This window comes from Acipenser ruthenus, chromosome 29, assembly GCF_902713425.1.
Source record: "Acipenser ruthenus chromosome 29, fAciRut3.2 maternal haplotype, whole genome shotgun sequence".
NCBI lineage: Eukaryota > Metazoa > Chordata > Actinopteri > Acipenseriformes > Acipenseridae > Acipenser > Acipenser ruthenus.
This window is the reverse complement of record NC_081217.1, coordinates 21,523,828-21,543,301: the sequence shown is the minus strand read 5'-3', so window position 1 is coordinate 21,543,301 and position 19,474 is coordinate 21,523,828.

The following is a 19,474-nucleotide window of genomic DNA, read 5'->3' as shown; positions in this document are numbered from 1 at the left end:
TACGATATACCAACTGTACCCACGCCGTTTAAAATAACACAAATACGTTCTTACTTTGACTGACGTCATAAAACTATATGGGTCACACACCCAACAAACGACGATGTAAAATAAGTATTGAATTATAGTCTTGATCGATATTTCACACAAATTTAAACACTTAAATCTGATTTCATGAGACCAAAACGTAACCAATACGATGAATTGAAATGCAATGAACTATCGATTTTATTATTCTACCGGTTATCAATGCCTAGGCTACTCTATGTATTCTTAAAAAAAATAAAAAAAATAAAAGCATTTTGAGTCGTTTAATCATTGTAATAAACATGCGTAATTAACCACATTTAGAAAGAAGGCAATTAAAAAAGAAGATAACACTTTAAAATATGATTAAATAGGCACTCTATAATACTTGTTATTTAATTTGAACTATATTGTCAGATTTAAAATGTTTCAATACAAATATGCATGCTTTAAGCTATTTGTTTCAACCAAGATCATACACAAATTAATAGCACGTGTTTTGTCTCAATAATAGATTATTTGTAAAACGCCATGCATGTTAACTGATTGAGGGCAGATGGGAAATCATTGCATAAGGAATTAAACACGCAGTGGCTATATTTTTTCATTTAGATTTTGATGTACTGTATATTTGCAAACCCATCTCAACTGACACATGACTAATTATTGCATACCGCTTTGTATCGGCGATTGCTTGCGGACATTACATAAACCTGTTTTTAATTCCTATTGTTTATACGCAGCAACAAAACCGAACAAAAAATCACAAGCTTAAAGCCATACATGTTTTGCTTATATAGGGAGGCATATTTTAACAAACTAGTGGTTAACGCCTACGTTGTGTCTGTATCATACCGACTTACCATATACAGGTAGAGTCTGTATAGTAGGCTACTGCCAGATTCGCGCAAAGCTGTTTTATATTTATAAACGATGTAATATTTATAGTAAGGGTTACTCTGTCAGCAAGCACAGCAGGTGGCACAAACGAAAATAAAAAAATGGAATAAATGATCTAACATCAAAGAACAACACCATTTTCGGTTCTAAGTTTAGAACCAATTATTTTGCGTGTGTGTGGCTCCTGTGCGTTGCTGTGCGTAATCTCATTCCATACACCGCATTCCTACAGTCAACAGACCTGAGGAGTTCTCAATGTATATATGGTAAGGCGTTGTGATGTATAACCCGTCAAAGTAGTAAAAAATAGCCACCCACTTTGCCCCATCCACTGTTATGCGCTGCACCGCTGCGTTGCAGGACTTATCTTTCAGGGTCCGGAGTGCTGAACACACATTTAAATCAATGAAACACATTTCCAAGAACATATTCTAATGCTTAAAACGCGGATACAGCGTTATATAATTCCATCAGCGACTAGCACTGGTGTATAGTGGTCAGAGCTTGTAGGGTTACTGGATTTCAGATGCTCTTGCGGTTATGGAACTGGTTCAGCTGATCCAAGTAAAACAGGTCAGCAGGGAACCCTGAGGTCTGATTACCACAGTCATGCCGGACAGCTTTCCCTAATGGCTTTGCTCAGTGTATTTATTGTGTTCGTAGCTTATTCTCAGGGTCTGCATGGTATTTGTGGTTATAGACCCGCCCCTGTAAGTTACAGTCAGTCCGATCTGAATAAACACACAGCCGAGTTGTTGAGGTTAAAGCTATACAGTTCTAATAGCACGCCGGTCTACAATTCAATTTACTGTGCAATTTGTATTTCTACAACATACTTCACTGAGCAGGAATCCTGAATCAAAGGCTTGACTGGTTCATTTGAAGAAGCAAATACGATTTAAATGGGGGGTGGGGGTCTTTAGTTTCATCTCTGGAGGCCTGGGTTCAAATCCAGCTCTGCTGATATGAAATCAGACTCGTTCATTTCTATCAGCTACAGATCAACACCTAATCGGTTCCGATCGGGACTCTGCCAGCCCGTTAGAACTGGACATGTGGCGGTGCTGACATGAACACAAAGGAGGCGGTGTGATCAGCCTATACCTCGCTAAATCTCAGTTGGATTATTTTAGAGCATTGTACAGCACTGTGGGATCCCCCTGGACTGCATCAAGCTCGTATTTTTACGAGTAATCCCAGGTTAACCATGCATAGGGCGTTGATGATGCAATCCGTTGCGATTCTTCACCCGCCGAACTGTAACCGAACATAGCAATTAAATGAAAAAAAAAAAAAATGAAATCCCGGGAAGAGATACCTTTTGCGGGCTAATTGATGTAACAATCATATAAGCTTCTGGTTTGTAAACACTCAAAAGCACCAGTTACCTAAGGGAATGAATCCCCCCTTGCAATGCGATAGGGTCAGCATTCTGTGTGTGCGTGCATGTGCATGCGTCTGTATGTGTGCTCTGAGAAGGAGATGAAAGAGAAGGAACTGTCCATTATTCGCAGTTAACTTTTAACGATTATATATATATATATATATATATATATATATATATATATATATATATATATATATACCTAAATTATTACAAATACATTTCGAATCAATAAAAGAAAAGAAAACAACAGCTTTGGTTCATTTAAAATGATATAATTTGCAACTTGAGTTAAGAAGCGGTCAATGAATGGAGTGCACATGCAATCACATGCTGCTAACGACAAACCAAAACGGTGATCTTACATATAGTTGTATTTTGCGGGTTGTACAAATTAATGACTGTCTGGGGTCTGCAGGGTTTAATGCCAATTTGTGGGTCACTTGGGTGGTCGTAAGATCACACAGATGGATACAGTTATTCTACCAAAAAAAACATCATGTTGTTTAAATCTTAAGATTGATCAAGATTGTTTTAAATAGTTTGAAAGCCCTAATACTAATTGCACACCAACTCATCGCTGACTTATTTCTCTGTATTTTGTTCCAGATGGTAAACATCAACTTCAACCTACATGTAACTGACGTGTTGTTTTAAGCAAACGAGTGTATAAAAACATGTTTCTTAGTATGGGATGCATAATCTAAATAAACACGCTGTTTGTTTCATTCATTCGCATCAAAGGTTTCTTCTCCCTTTCTCCCAAACCTCCCGATTTCATGAGTGCGTATTTATCTCTGAAATGGTGCTTGCCAAGATTTTTTTGGTTAAAAGCGGCTGTTGAGTCCAAAAATCAAGTTTTGGAGTGTGTGTTGTTTTGTTTATTTTTCATGAAACTATAAATATTTATGTGACAGTGTCTATGCTGTTTAGGCTCTCAGTTCGGCAATGAAGAGCTACTAGTGCAAGTCTGTGTCACTGCACTGAAAATGTATATTAGTATTAATAATAAAGACCCCTACCGCTCCCCTAGTAAAAGCACTACCGCGTGGAGCGAAGGGGGAGTCATTCAGCTTGAACTGAGAGCTGCAGAGTGACTGGGGAGTCAAGGGCTGAGGTTCCACTGCCATTCTCCACACAGCTCAGCAAAACTGAAGGTTCAGTGGGTGTCCTCCGATCCCACGACCAAGCCAGCTTCCTCTACACCCAGGGACTCCAGAGTTAATACGTTTAGTATACCAGCGGCTGGTTTCACAATGATTAGCTCTGGTCTTATCTAACCTAAGCCAACATTGGGTAAGCTAGGTGCTACCAGGGTCAGTGAAACCAGCCTGAAATGGACTACTATAATATATATGAAGCTTAACCAGTATGAAACGAGGAAATTCTCCAAGAATCTGTGGGTGTGCGCGATATTATGGTACTGGCATTATTACAGAAAACGACAGTCATTAAAAAATAAACGACCAAGCAACTTTATAATAATTATTGACCCCAAGGTAACCTAATACTAACATCACTGAAGCAGCTTGAAGAGATTAGCTCATGCTGCACTTATTTTGAATGTGACAGAACCCATTGTGCATTCAGAACGCATCATTATTAATTTATTTTTGGATGTGACATTAAAGTGTGACACACAATTGCGCGACTCATACATCTGGTGTTGAAATTGCAAAATAAATACTCTGATGAACAGGCTTAGACCAGAGTATTTATAGTTCATCTGTAATCTATCTCTCTGTCTATCTTCCTATCAATGTGTGCAAAAGTATTTTATGTATCTGCTAAGCTGTCAATGTACATAATGCTTTCATTTACAAAGAAACAGTAAAGCTGAAAATATTCGACAAATTAGTCTCAGTCACAGTCATTTCCATCAGATAGTTTACAAAATATCCTTTTGGTTAGATGAAATCTAATTCAATCGGTCACCAAGGGACAAGTATGGCTGCTTGAGACAGGCCGTTGCATTTTCTGTGATTGAAAACAAAAAATCTGTTTAGCAGTTTAAGAAGACAACCAAACAGTAATTTGTGTTTACACAGGTCCCAAGTTACCCCTGGGGACAAGAATGCACCATGAATACAAGCTTCTCCAGTTACATATTGCTTCACAAGAGTAAAGAATTAGTGGTATTGAACGTGGCCAGCACGATGACGCGGTGGAGCACAAGTTTATGAGCTTGCATCTTGGCACCACATATAAGATCAGCCTGGCAGTATACCTATAGAGGAGGAGAAACCGAACAGGGCTTCTCAAATCATTCCTTTGCTCCCTCTCGATTATTTGACCCTTGTTTTTCTCTCCAGTTTTGACGGGACCCTCACTGTTGCAATCTCCACAATAGCTCGGGGATCGAAGGTCAGTGTGTGTCCTCTGATCCCAGGACCAAGCCCATCGCAGCTCTACAGCGGATGTCAGCGAGCTAGCGCCCCCTGGAAGGCCAGCCCTGCAGGTCTCTGCTTGAGCTCACTGAGCACTGAGGTCGATACTTATCACTATGCAGGCTATCAGGATACCATATATATATATATCAGATACATCTCATGGTTCAGATGGGCTATTTGCATGAGTATAATAAGGTTAAGGGTTATAGTAATATCAGTACAAGAAGAAGTGAGCGGCCTGAGGCTGAAAGCTGAAAAATATTGTTTTCTATTATTCTTTTTACATACTAACTAACTAACTAACTAACTAACTAACTAACTAACTAACAGCAACCCACATGATTAACCAAATCAAACTTTTAAATCACAAATAAGATTGATGAAAAATCCTGTGTAATTCTAGACTCTCATTTTAAGAAAATCAATAAATCTGATTGGACATTCAAAACATGCATGCTAACCTTCAGACAAGTTTGAAAAACATTTTCAAGCCCAGTATTGACAATCTCATACAGCACTCAGCAAATCTTTTCATGGATATTTCTCTGAGCAGATATTGCGGTAAACTAGCTTGGATGTAATGCACATGCATGGCTGCCCAGATTCTTATTAATCACCACAAATCCAGTGGCATTAGTCATAAACCCAACAAAAGGTCACAAACAATGCAACACCCTAAAAATACCTCAACCGACAGCACTGTGTCAAACCTGTTTCCTATTTGGTCATCCACCAGCCGTCATATCTGTAGCTTCTAATTTATTAGCTTCCATATATTTATATACAGCACGCTGACAGAGATATTACAATCCAAAAAATCTGAGCTATAAATTCTACAGCTCAGTGACCTATGTCTTTTCCCAGAATATGCCTGCATGTGCCAGCCACAAGCATTGTCTGCTCACAGAGCTGACCAAGCCCAGCTCTCCAACTTCGATGACATCACCTGCGGATTAATTCGGCATACATGTGACCGTTGCTTTATTTAGTGTCCGGATTAGATTAAACACAGACGACTCTATAAGCCACGCAGTCATCTTTGAGTTAAACAGAGAGCAGGTGATCAATCAGCAGGCCGATGATTATATTGGCTGGAGCCGTTTGTTAAACATGCTTTATTTATGACATCCTTCTGGTGCTGTTTTTGACTGGATGACAGATGCAGAATGGTGCAGGTGGAAGCAGGGTCCTGTAGTTATTGTGTGCTCTTATTTGAGGTATCGTCTTACCTCTTCGTTGCTATGCTAAATAAAATGCTACCACTCCAGTCGGGTTATCCCTTATAAAAGCTCACCATAGTAAAAGCATAATACACCATAGCGAAAGCATGGCACAGCATTGGAAAGCATCGGAAAGCATGGAGAGATATGTGGTTAAGCACATTAAAAAAACATGGCAAGCCATGGTAAATGCATGGTATAACCACAGGAAATGTGTGAGAAAACTGCAACACCACAGTGCAAATTTACTGTGGTACTGTGCAAGGGATGGCTTCATATGCTAAAAGGTCAATTTTATATTCCCTTCAACCAACTGCGTTTTATTATAATCAAACCAATAAACTATGTTATAAATTATACATATCTCTGCCAAATGAACCTCCAGTTCTGAGAACATTCAGTACAGCTATTATCACATTCTATTACCACATACCTTACATATAACATATTTGTACAATTATACAGCAACCACATTCCCCACGTGTTATGTTTTATAAGGTTGAGGGCTAGTGTATGCGGCTTATGATTTCTGTACAATAGCACTGTGGTACAATGAAACACTTGAATGGGTTCCCCAGTCTCATGGGACCATTGCCCCAGGCGGTTTGTATAAGGACGCGCTCAAATGCACTTTGCAAGCCCTCTTTCCCAAAGGCTTTCATCCGAGTTCTGGGATTCATGACTGGGCTGAAAAAACATCCCATCTCAGAGAGGTCCCCTCTTGGTGCAAAGAATGTCGGTGCCGTATTTAGAGACCTGCTCCCCGTGGCTTAACTCACTTTTGAATCGAGTCATCTTCTGTGCTAGAGGAAACGAATTGGCGATGATCATGTTTTCACAATGAGTTTGTTGAAATGGTTTCAACGCGTGTTGTCGCAGATGATTGAGTGCGGATTCGTCTAAGTAGTCAAAACTTTTTGGTTAATGCCATTATGGGAATCTGTTATACTGTAACTGCAGAACAACATGCACGATATGCATTGTTTTACATTATTGTCAAGAGTGTCACAAGCCCCCTGCTGCGTCTACAAGAAACACAGGACTTTATCTTTGCTGTATCCCGCATTGCTGTGTCTAGATCCTGAAATCATTTATTTTGTGATCTCGACGTAACGGTTTGGGATCAGGACATTCATATTCTCTTTGTTCTATAAGATCAATAAAAATGGTTTGTGTCTAATATCTTCTAAGCCAGGTGCCCTGATAGATATGGGAAGGAGCACTCTCCTGCCCAGAAGCAATTTGAGGTAAGAAGGGGATTAATGAGATTTTGTGCACTTGTCGGCTTGATTATTTTCGTGTTACTGTGCCATGCTTGTTTGCACAAGAAGTTATAGAGCTCTTCACCTCATTTGACCTAGGCGTTGCTGGTGCTATGAAACCAATCTAAAAAAGATGTCCACTGTGCAGAGGCTGGAAATAGGGGGGACTTCATAAAGAACAGGCATTGATACCTTTCCGAGAACTGCAGGTCAAAAAGATAATGACTCTCCCAATGTTGACAAAACATGCCGAGTTGTGTAGACAAAACAAGCTGCTGTATTGTTTCCTTTCACATCTCCTGATTGTGTTGGGTTTGGACATTTGACTGCCTTATAAAAAACAGGGCATGAGAAAAGATAGCTCATCATGCATATACTATATACTGCTTTATCGTCAATATGCAAGTTTAAAAGAAATCCAGCTCATGGCCAGCCTTTCTAGTCCAAAGTGATTTTCATTGAAAACAGGGAAACGGCTGATAAAGAGAATACTATTTAAAGGCTGGGATTCATGTCCCATTGTCATGTCAACGTTCTGAATTGACGTTCCAATCCAAGCGTATTCCAAGAGGTGCTTTGGGCGTGGCTTTGTAAAGCAGGTGACTTTGACTATACTGATGTCATGAAAGGGGTTGCATTCTAATGTCACGTGACATAGCGCAGCCAAACTGTGCATTCTGATTGGCTGAAAGATCCTCAGCAGTTTATAATGTGGAATAAAAACTGGAAATGAAACACTGCTGTGTGGGTTGACTGTGGAATGTGTCTGAAATATTTAAAAATGATCAATTTTCCTCACTTTTTCCTGTTACCGTGGTTACAAAGTTTGTTGGGAAATCTACAGCCATTGCTGGTTTTAAATGATCTGTCACGGTTTTAACAAAATCTTCTCTCGCTGCTTTTAGTTGCCTTTGTGGATTTCGTTTGATAGTGTTCTTTGTCCATTCTCCAGATACAATCATTCCTGATCAATCTGACCTAATATTGTACACCAAAAAAAAAAAAAAAACCCACATCATTCACTTGGACATGGATATGTTTTGTACTTTGAAGACACCTGGATGAAAGTAACATACATCATGAAGCTCCTGGTGCGACAGTACCAGATGGTATTAAACTATTTAAAGAATAAAACACTCAAAATCCTGGCAAAAATCAATTCCATAAGTCGTGGATGACTGTGCTCCATATCGTCTGCACTAGACCTTCTGGCATAACTTACAAGCAGTGCATCATAATCAAAGAGGTGAGGCACGCTGTTATCTCACTTTGGGAGCTACGCTTTTGTCTTTTGGTTTCAGTCTTTTTTGGGTTTTTTTTAAGCAACATTTTAGGTGCCTTAAAGGCTTGACAAGATGCGAAAAACTGGCCAATCACAGTGCTCCATCCATTTCATTACCCTAACGAAACATGCGGTAGGCTACTTGAGGGCTTGTCTGTGTCCGATTGAGCCTATCAGTACCAGCCATTACAGAACACAAGCAACATTTCTGAAAATGGTAGGTACACTGGCGAGATCTTAAGGGATTCAAGTGCAGCATGGTTGTGATAAAAAAAAAAGTAAAGGCAAGCTACATAATTTCCTCTCCACCAGCTCTAGATGCAAAAAACATGTTTATTTATAAGCCTGTTTTTTTGTGTGGGAATATGTATATGTGTGCTGAGTACTAGCCGTGCACACTTTCTGAAATTGACAGTCTGACATGCAGATCTCTTGTTGGCACTGAAGCAAGAGAAGGCCAGTCTACAAGGTTATGAAAATATGTGCTTTGTGATTTGTTTTTAAGTTTTAATATGACAGTTATAAGGGAAGTGTGCATTTGTATGTGTAAGCATGGCAGGAAGGTGTAATTTGACGTTAAGGGGAACCAGCTTGATGAAACATCATTTTGAACTGATGGTTTGGGATTCAATTTTACAAATGAGTTTGCCGAATATAGCATTACACAAGTTTTTGTGAGTTCTGTGAATAGAACATGGTTAAAACACCTCAATATTAGGTCTCTCAAATCTAAAGGCCAGACATGTATTTTCTGCTTCTAGGGTTACGGTTATGGATATGAACAATGTCACTTAGTTATTTTCCATAATGGCTAATCCAGGAAAATGTTGTAATTGAAAAGCTGATGAGAAGGAGAGGAAGATTTGTTTTCTTTCTTTCTGTTTTTTATAATGATTTATTAAGTCTTGAAAACATGAATCCAAACGTGTAGGTGGAAAGGAAACTAAACTGGTAAAGTGTGGAAGACTAAGTCATATGACTAACAAATTAACTGAAACATGTGTGATTACAGTACACATTCCTGGACAACAGCAGTTATAACTCACAGTTCAAAAATGTAAACATTTGGCCTTCCTCTTTTTTTTTGTCACCTTTCGTAGCCTATCGAGTCACGCATATTTACATCATGGGGTGTCTGAGTGTCTGTGTTTGAAGTTTTGTGGGTGTTTGTTTGTTTAATAGTTTTGCTGTCATGGGGTCGCTACAAGTGGTTCTTGGCCGTCGTCCATTAGCGGAAGGTTCGGCTGCAGGTTTGAGGAGAGGCCCCAAACACACAGGCACGCGGCGTTTCAGGGAATCCAGCATAAGACTTTTATTATGTCTCATGAGTTATACATAACTCTGTTCCCTTCTGTAGCAGTATCAATCCTATACACATATAGGCATTGGGCATGCAGTCTCTACATCGATAACTCAAAGGAGGAACGGAGCATGACAACACACATTTACACCAAACTCGCTCTCTCCCTCGCTCATTAGAGTCTCACGTGACCTTTAGTCTCTCGCACGGTCATGTCTTAAAGGCACAGCACTGAAAACATCATAACATCATCGTTTACAGATGTTCTAACCCGATATTGGGTACAGGTCCTAATAAAGAGGCCAAATGGAGCTCGGTCTCTCAACACAATTCCACAACCGCCTCCCCTGATTGAAGGTTAAACATGCAAGACTATCAGAACTGCTCTCTGGGATCGCCGCTGCGCCAGAAGACCATTCCTCTCCCTGCATGATGAATGATGACAAACCGGCCTGCCGGAGTGCCTGCCTCCTCCTTGGGGTTTTGTAAAATAGTAACAAGCGAAACTAAATCTAAACGTAATAATCCTCTTTCAGATGTCTGTTCGTGGGAGGCTTCCAAACTGCACTTTCAGCAGAAATGTCACATCGTTTTCTAATCACAGCGTGATGGGCTGGCTGCAAAAGGCCTGCAAAGAACACAGGCCCCAGACACCAGACTCGTGGGCGACAGTCCAAGAGAAGCAAAGGGGAAGAAATGAGATTAGAGCCCTGCATTGCTAGCCTTGACTTTGTTATAGTTCTACACCTGATTATAAACGAAGCATTTGTTCTTGTATGCCCAAGCACTGTGTACTGCCTTGACTGTAAGGTGATGATAATCTTGCTCTGTGTTTAGTTGCTGTTCCCATGCTAACGCTGCGCTCTGCTTTCACTTGGCAGCCCTTCTGATTGGATTCTCTTTTATTAGAGAATAAAAGCACTTGATATAAGCATGTATCGGTATTTTGGCTTGCTTGGTTCTGGCGTTCGTCCCTGTCTGAGAGATAGGCGGGGAGGTGGGGAGCCAGTTGGACAACCAACAACTCCTGACAGACAAAAATGAAGGTTGGGGGGTGGGTGGGGGGGGGGGGGGGTATGATTATAAAGCTTTTACACGCACCCTTTTCCAAATTTTAAAAGCATTGCAGCACGATTTACACACAGAATGCATGTTGTGACATGTGGTATACTTGAGTTTACATGTGTATCATAAGTCACAACGTTGGGATATAGTCATTTCTCGAGTACAAATCTATAAAAGCAGTTGCCGCTGTATCTTGGTATCAATACCCTGTGTTGTAACTCAATTTCAGTTTATTTTATTATGGATATCGGGACTAACTGTATACCAATGTCTACATTTTATTTTAGCCACACTGATTTTGTCTTTGGTCAGAGCAGGGGCGGGGAAAGTTACAGTCCAGGTCTTTGTTCCAACCATGTTCTCTTTTGGGTTTATTATTTTGCTAAAGTTATTAAATTGGGAAGGAACTGCTCCCTTAGGATCTCAGTTGACCAGCCCTGGGTCAGAGGAAGCAATTCAAGGATGCTGGACATCAGGGGGCCAGTCTGTTGTGGAGTGGCTGCATGAGAACGGCCTTCTTAGCACACCAAGCGATGACACCATTCCTTAATAAGATGCAGGTGCTTCTTCTGAACTGGGAGGCACGCTTTGATGTTGCAGCCAAGTAGGACCTCAGACCACCATCGGCCCGACACCTCACTTGCATTTTGTTTCAATTAGTTTCGAAAAGTGGCACATGAAAAGGAAGTAAGCACACGTTGTGTTTTTTTTTTTTTTTTACTTTACAAATTTCCTCAAAATACATGACGGATGACTGTGGACCTTTGAGATAGAAGGTCTAGCTTTTTAAAAAAAACAAAAAAATACTACAGAACAAAATAAATCTTAAAAAAACAATTTGATTTTGTCCGACTAAATGACACCCCCTTAGTAGGAACAAGGAAAGAGCAAACTCTTTTCAGACTTGATATTAAACTCCTTTGCACTTGTTCTTGCAAAGTAAACCATCTGAAAGCTACTGTATTTCTCTTAAGCCATTGTCCTTGCCAGATCCACTGTTTGAACAATGCCTCTCTCCCTCCCCCCAAAATAAGAACCCTCCCTCCCAGAGGACAGGAACATATGGCTCATGTTTGCAGTGAGCATGTAAAAAGTGCCACAGCGCTGTTAACAGTGTTTTCCTCTCCATTTACGAACACCAGTTTTGCAAGCGTAAACTGACAACTCCTCTCCGTTCCATATGCTGTCACTTGTAATAAACAGAGATTTAATAGGGAGCCCTCCTAAGCCAGAGAAACTCTATCTTCCAATAACAGTTTTGAACTTGACTACGGATAATGATTTTCTCAATAAGGTCAACACACAAATCCTGTGCCAGGTTATGATGGACAAGTATATAAAAAATATATAACAAATTCACAGCAAAGTCCATTCTGAGATTCACATATCTGTAAGTGTGATGGATCTACAGACAGACACACCCCTCTACCCCCAGAATCTGATATGATCAAAAGCACATTTTACCTGTTCCCAGCTTCAGCTTCACATTTCCATACTGTACCATGAAACTCATTCTCCTCTCGCTCCAGTATCAAACTGGTGCTACAGCCAGTTCTGTCTGCAGTCTAGAATCCACAGCCAGACATTACACACAAGAGAAGGATCACCTGTATGCATTACGTTTTTGTATAAGTGCTATTTATCATAATAACATTGTAATTATACGTAATTGCACATGAATTTACTAAGTAACTGCTGTGTACATACACAGTAATCAGAGACACTTCATGTAAAGTGCTTCCCATTTCCCTGACATTATAATATGCTCACAGCCTTCATGTTCAGCCTGCTTATTTTTTTAACCCGCCTTCGATGCCCTTCTCATTGGACACTCATGAGGTTGCCTCCACCATCACTGTGAATCGTACAGACAAAGTTCTTTCAGTTTTTTGTTTTTATTCCACGGTAATGCTTATCAGTGAAACACACATGGCTTTATTTATAGAGCGATATGCAGACTACAGACCACGTGGATCCTATATTTTATGACTTTTAAAGAACATTTTTGTCCGCCAAAGAAAACAGGTAGGAGAAGAAAGCCATCAGAATATCCATTTTTTACACCAATATAATTTGTTGGGATAATATTTTGATGTTTGCGAAACCACTCACCTGGATTAGATTACATCTGGCCATTTATAAAGTATTTCTCATACTGCAGAAATAAATCCATTGAAAACCGAGTCCTTCACAGTGATAGACCAGCACCCTCTGTGCTATTTGGAGGCTGACAGCACTAATCAAACAGCACCCTAAAGAATAAAGGACCTCTTAGTGATGCTTGCTTTAAATGTTCTGGAGCTGCAAAAACACCAGCAAGTTTAACAGCTAGTATTGTGTGATACAGAGCCCTTGAGGATTCTGATGCAGGTGAGTCACACAGTTATGGGTCGCTGGTCTTCGCTGGGGATTCCGTCAGATTGGCTCTTGCGCTAACCCCAACCCCAACCCCAACCCAACCCCAACCCTAACCCAAACCCCAACCCCAACCCCAACCCAACCCCAACCCCAAACCCAACCCCAACCCCAAACCCAACCCCAACCCCAACCCAAGCCCCAACCCAACCTCAACCCCAACCCCAACCCTAACCCAAACCCCAACCCCAACCCTAACCCAAACCCCAACCCCAACCCAAACCCCAACCCCTCACCCTTTTCTGATACAATTGTGTACTTACATATAGCGTGCAAAAAGATTTACACATTGAGCGCGTTGTAACTATGCATAATAACATTGTGAATATGAGTAAGTAAACATGCATTTACTAAACAACTACTATGTAAATACTCAGTGATTAGAGACTCTTCATGTAAAGTGTTACCACCTATCACTCCTCTAATGGTAAGTACCATGAAACAGAAAAAAAGAGAAATAATATATAAAAAAATAACCTTGCAAACGACACTATCATGAAGGATGTTGCTTCTTGAGTGTGTTCCCATGTGCTGTTTGAGTGCATGATTTATTTTTCCTGATGAACATCTTGCTGTAAACACGGCACTATCGTCAGCTCTGCTATTGCACACACGCCACTGAGGCTCTTCCACAAACATGAGCCGTCTGTGGAACATTAGGGGGGCCGCACGCTGGGTCAGGCAGAGCGTTAGAACAAAAAAATCTATCTTTTTGTACTCATGGGAAACAGAACAAAACAATCCCTGATGAGCCGATAATGGTGTGATCAAATAGAAATCAGCTGGTGTGCTGTCAACGCTCTTATGTGTCCTTGCTTTTCCCAGAGCCCCCTTTTACCTCCTACAACTTTAAAGATAAGGTCGAAAAACACAAGCTTCCCAACTATGACCTGTGTTGGTGAATTATAACTTCAGCTGGGCTCTGTCATGTGTGGCTTCAGCCAAAATGGCCCACAAACAGGCTGTTTTTGAAACCAGTGCAATAGACAAAAAATATATTTGACAGAAAACTTAACAATGTTAATTCTACTTTTAACACCGAATAACGATGTTCCAGGATAATAAAGTGGTGTGCGGGTTTGATAACAGATTTACGCATTAAGTACTGTATGTTGTAACTATGCATAATAACATTGTAATTATGGGTAAGTAAATATGTATGTACTAAGTAACTACTATATAAATACACAGTAATGAGAGACACCATGTACAGTGTTACTGAAATACCTCATTTGCTGCTATGGTGTCTCTTACTAATGTATGTGTTAGATCTCTATTGAAGCCACCAGGGTGCTTTAAACATCTGTTTTAAATGTGTTGATGGAAATAGAAAACGATATACAAAGTGATTCCAAAAAACAAGAAGAATACATTAGTTAAGATAAAACTGTGATGGTTCATGTTCATGCTCTTAAAAGTCAGTAGAAATCTATTAAAAGGAGTCGCTGGGGTCTGACCGTGGGTGTAACTTTCTGGGAATATGCAGAGTGTTTTTTTATAAGATCATTTTATTGCTTGTAAAAGTTCTAAATAAATTTTCTGTGATGAATGAATGTAAATGAAATTACTGATGGTGGGGCTGGTTTAAAGTGATTTCAATTACTCATAGAAAACTTTGAAAACAGACTAAACACAAAATAAAGAAATTGCATTTCGAACCATCGAGCATTCAGCAAACATCATAAAAAGGTATCCTGATAAATGCATGGTATAGCCATGGGACAGGCATGGGAAACCTGCAGAATTACTGTGCAAATTCACTGTGGTAAAATGTAATATCAATCAATCACATCTTTATTTAGTATAGCGTCTTTCGCAACGAGTTGCCACACAGCGCGTTAACATCTGCAGAACATCAAAGATTACAAAAAAAAGGCAGCTAGGAAAATGCAATAAATACAATAAAAATTAACAAATAAAACATTTTTGTATAAATAAATACAAAAAATACAATAAAACAACAAAAAAACTGTATAAAAAATAAAAAAACATAGAATATACAAGAATAAAAAGTCAATTTGATAAATACGCTGAGCTATAAAAATGTGCCTTCAGCCTATTTTAAAGATTGCTACAGTAGGAGCTTTCCTAACAGGAACCGGCGATTCGTTCCATAGCTTCGGGGACAGATAGCAGAATGCTCTACCTCTTGTGTTTGTTTTTAAAATGTTTGGAATGGTGCGATACCCAGCATCCTGGGATCAGAGCGTCTGCCCTGGAATATATGGGACCAATCTTTAGATGTGAGGAGCAGAACTTTAAAATCAATCCTGTATCGAACTGGGAGCGAGTGTAGGTCCTCCAAAACTAGGCGCAATATGATCATCTTTTTTTTTTGGGGTTGATAGTGTACCAAATAAAAAGCGAATGCAAGGATAGAAAAGGAGCCAGTATATTATTCTAGTTGAAAATCTGCTGGCCTTTCCAGCCGCTGTTAAGGGTGCTGCAGGCATATCATCCCAGCACTCCAACAAGGCTGTCAGCTCAATGAAGATGGATGATCCTGCTATCCAAACACAGATTAATGGGGCTGTGCAGAGAGAGCCCTATCCCCTTCACCCGGACTCTCGCATTGTGACTGGGAAGGGCAGGCAAGCCGGGGACAATGTTACACAGCTCTCACTTTTACAGCTTACTGTGTTTATATCCATCCTGGCTGTTTGGAAAAGACTTCAAAATAACTGCACTGAAAAAGTAGAAGTGAAGAACACCGGGCCGTGCTGTTTAAGGGGTCGTGGGCAATTACTGTCATTTCTTTGTGAACGTAAAACATTATGAGAGGATGACTGGAAGGTGAACCTAACGACCCCTAAGTCAACAGGTCGCAGGGTCACACAAGAGGCTCTTAACATTTTAAAATGGAAGGGAAGCCAACGTTGTGTAAAGTTGCTGCATAATTATGTTACATTTTACACCATGAAGGCAACGGCACAGGCTTAGACTGGCACAGTGCAGGCAGGTGCCAATTGTAGGTGCCATATTGCCTTATTTTAAGAACACAGACAGATCAGTAATCTAATTACTTTAAGACTACTAATTCAAAGACATTCTAACTTGTTTTCCAACAAAGGTTTCTTGATCATGGTAATTTGTTCAGGAACTAAACAACGCCTGTGTAGGCAATAAGCCTTGACACCTTTGCTTCAAACAAAGATCTGTTGGTAAATCAGATCATGGTCCTCAAAGGTCCTAGAAGGACTAATAGGACCGCAGTAAATGGAAAAGATATTTAGGAAAATGTAAAGATGGTTGAAAACTGCTGAAAACTCAATGGCTCGAATCCCGCAAACAACCCTTTGATACTCTCGATAACTTGTGCTGAAAAAATATCCTTAACAGGTTTCATCACAATTGGATGAATCTAAATATATGTGTGACATACCGATAGACAGATTCCATGTGCCTGTAGATTACAGACTCTAAATATCCTGAGCAAGTTTCATCACAATTGGACAGGCGGTTCTCTGTAAATATATCCCACAGAAAACTCCTCCACATAACTAGCACAGAGGATCGAGGTGTGTGTTAACAAAGTCAGGCTGAGTTGTAAGTAAACCGTAATCCATAAATGCTCAAGAAGATAAACACGATAAAAAAAATATTTATGAGAGTAATTAAAAAAATAACATTTAATAAATAATAATAAAAACACACACACACATCTGTAAGACATTTAGTGTAACTATCACGTTACACAAAGGACATCTCTTCAAAGAGCAAGATGACCCAATCAATGGCACCCTGGACCACGTTTGAAATGTTTCCATATATATATTTGGTGCTGTTATGTTCTTCGAAAGAAAACAGATGCAGACAAAGAATGAAAGTGTAGCATGTGATAGATCAGCTGCAGTCTTATTTTATAGAACAGCCAACTCGTTATAACAATACCTCATCATCATCACAAACAATAACCAGACAAATAGTTTCACCTGTTGAATCAAAACTTTTTGAGACATCAGCTGGTTTCACTGTCATAAAAACAAATATGTCAGTAACATGCATTCCTGCCGTGCTGTAACTTCAACCATGACGTCGATGAACAGTAAGAACAGAACAGCACAGTCTGAGACTCCCAGTGACGGTCATACTGAGTTTCACCCCATTTTAATGGACACATATAAAGACAGACAGACAACCTGGTGTATCCCCTGTATCTGATGCTGTGTCTGCTAAATACTGTTCACAACAAGTTTCATCACAGCTGGAGAAGGGTTTTCTATACAGCACCTTTTCAACCACTTTACAACTGAATCACTGAGCATAAAAGGGTGGCTATGATGTGGATCACCCATTCTGTACCTGCACGGCTTCGTGGCTTCCAGATTGTCATTGGTGGTGGAAATCTATAAAATCCACCTTGCGTGGGGGAAGGACCCTGTACTGAATCCACATGAGGCTGAAACAAAGATCCTGAGCTGACTGGCACAAGTTCTAAACACTCCACCCCTGCCCTGCCCACTGCCTCCCCCAGCCTCATGCCAGACCAACTTTATTCTGCAACTTACAATGCAGATGCCTGCTTAAATATGATGGCCTTGTCAGCCCTCTCCACAGATGTTTGCCATTGAGTTTTCAACATTAAGTACTTTCAGAGAAATGAGATTCAGGCTTTATTGAGACTACTCTCCCTGAGCCCATTAAGCAGTTATATAATATAGTACATAATATGCCTACTTTAATAGCTCTAAGTGCAGAGACCCTTAGACTTTTTTAAAGCAGCTCACTTGTTGAGTGCTCAGCGTTAGGTTTTCTACATTTTAAAGCGGGTATGTAAACAGGTAAGGTTATATCAGAAATCCTTTTGATTTCCACACTTTGTTTTTAAATATGAATGGTATTGTAATGAACTACTGACTAAGGTGTAGCCTGCCTCTTTAAGAGTTCATAGTTGATATTAAGCTCATTTGCATATCTCCCCCCCCCAGGTATTGGATGGGGTACAAGGCTTGGGATCTGGCTGAAGGACAGGTAGGGGGCAGTCCAGTACTCTGTATACAGTGGAGCACGGATGCTCTTCTTTATTTGTATTCTCTTCGACACTGTCGTGTTTACAGAGTTTGTACTGAGAAAGCATTTCATATCATATGCACGGTATGCAAGGTGAATCATGCCTTCATGTGCCTACTGATTCGAATCCCGCTCATGCCGAGTTGTTGATCAGCTTTTCATTGGCTTTCGCACCCAAGCAGGTATGGGAGGCTGTGTGGTCCAGTGGTTAAAGAAACCAGCTTGTAACCAGAAGGTCCCCGGTTCAAATCCCACCTCAGCCACTGACTCATTGTGTGACCCTGAGCAAGTCACTTAACCTCCTTGTGTTCCGTCTTTCGGGTGAGATGTAATTGTAAGTGACTCTGCAGCTGATGCATAGTTCACACACCCTAGTCCCTGTAAGTCGCCTTGGATAAAGGCGTCTGCTAAATAAACTAATAATAATAATAATGGGGAAGGGAAAGGATAGTTCAATGACCCCTACTGGTCAAGAGCCCAACCAGTACGGGCCAGCCAGACTGGACTTCACTTCCAGGGCTCAGTGGCTACACAACATTCATTGCTGGGGATCAGTGGGTGAAAAAAGACAATTGGCTGGGCAGTCAGAGGTTGCAACCTGAGCAAGGTGAAACCCCGCACTGGCCTGCCTGCTTCGATAAATCTTACCCTACTATTCCACAGCTTCACCCAGGTTTACACACTTTATAACCAGGCTGTGCGTGGCAGTGAATGCATTGCAGTCGCACTGTAAAGAACACAACATTCCCAGAAAAGAGGGAACATGTCGATCAGGGCAGAAGATAAGAAGCAGCGAATATTAGACCGTACGGGTTTCTCGGACTCTGTTGGAAAAGTGGGCTTTTCCTATTAATCAAGCCCGTTCCAGCGATTATCTGGAAACTTCAGCCTCTTGGGAATCACAACACGTTCTTGTACCCCTGCCCATGTGTTTCTAATACAGTTCCTGAGCTGTTTGTTGGTGGTCCGGCTTTAACCCTTACCTGTCATTAGATAAGACTTTACATTGAACTCTAAGTTCTGCTCTTTGTACTAATTTGGAGATCAGAAATGTCCCCGGCATGACTAAGCTATTAGTTCAGGGATCCTTAGTGCTTTAATAGCAACCATTTCCACCCACTTAGAGTTCTTTTAAATTGTGCTTTATCAGCTCTGGCGCCGAGAACAGACCCAAGGAGGGCCAGGCCCCCCACCATTAATTAACCACCCTCTAATAAAT